The sequence below is a fragment of the Penaeus vannamei genome, chromosome 7 (assembly GCF_042767895.1).
Source record: "Penaeus vannamei isolate JL-2024 chromosome 7, ASM4276789v1, whole genome shotgun sequence".
NCBI lineage: Eukaryota > Metazoa > Arthropoda > Malacostraca > Decapoda > Penaeidae > Penaeus > Penaeus vannamei.
The window spans coordinates 42,214,409-42,215,466 of record NC_091555.1 but is presented as its reverse complement, the minus strand read 5'-3'; the positions used below and the strand labels follow the sequence as shown (position 1 = coordinate 42,215,466).

The 1,058-nt window shown below is 33.6% G+C and overlaps 1 protein-coding gene across 1 annotated transcript in view; it reads right to left on the bottom strand.

Moving 5' to 3' along the window:
* Window positions 1-775, bottom strand: part of LOC113820124 (uncharacterized) — an 11,311-nt gene extending 10,536 nt beyond the window's left edge. Inside the window, exon 1 of the mRNA XM_027372390.2 lies at window positions 705-775. The gene's annotated coding sequence lies outside the window, so the exon portion shown is untranslated. The remainder of the gene's footprint in view (window positions 1-704) is intronic.
* Window positions 776-1,058: the final 283 nt, after the last annotated feature.

Here is a 1,058-nt window from a genome sequence, read left to right as displayed (position 1 = left end):
AGATGTCTATACGATTATGTGGATGTATATAAACATAAAACTGTGTATGTTTATGTATATCCAATTCATATATTTGTATATGTATGTGCATGTGTGCGCATGTGTATACGAATGTGTATGAGTATACACGTTTCTTTTTGTCTATTTTTACTTGGAGGATGAACGTCTACTCTTCTACAAGAAATTGTATACGCAACCATATATTTTCTTCCTCAAAGACGACATTCATTCTAAATAATCAAATGTACATGAAAATGCACATTCAAAATCCAAGATAGTTTGTTTACAATACAAATGGCAAGTCATATTCAAAATTCCCGCTGATCACCGTCTATAATCGAGATTATACGTGGATAAAAGACCCATAACAAGAGATCTGATTGCATCTATACTTCTACTTATACTCGCTAAAATATAAAGCAAATATAAGTTTCAACATCATTAAACCAATAATACATTACATAGACTATCGGTGGGCTCATAAAACCTAAATAGGCAGATTTCATACCCTTTCATGACTATTTAGTAATTTAACGTTTCACCACAGCTTCCACAGTCAGTACTGACGCATCTCAATATGATATTTAAACGATTTAAGTCCATATATACAACATCTAACAACAATTCTCAGTCAAAGACAATAATCGACCTAATCTCTATCATGACGTTTAATCATCTGATTCAAATTCTCGAGCCGACCTTACCTCTTATGAAATATAAACTCACAAAACAATCCACAACTTTATACTACAAATGGCGTCGACACAGATGGCAGCACTGAGGGATTCCGGTGGCGGTTGCGGCGCTTGCACAGATAATAGTGCGACTTTGAGGACTCGGTTTCCCTTGAAAATGTAAGAGGGTTTTTTACATTATATATTTGGTTCTACATTCTTTTTGAAAATAACTATTTTTATTTGAGACTTTATCAAGTTTCAATTTGATTAGAATACGACTCTATTTCATGAAACAGGACCTCGGCAGAAAATATATACTGTAGTTCATATTTGTTCCCCCTTCGAGATGTGGACTAATGTTTTTATAAATGTGGTAGGAAA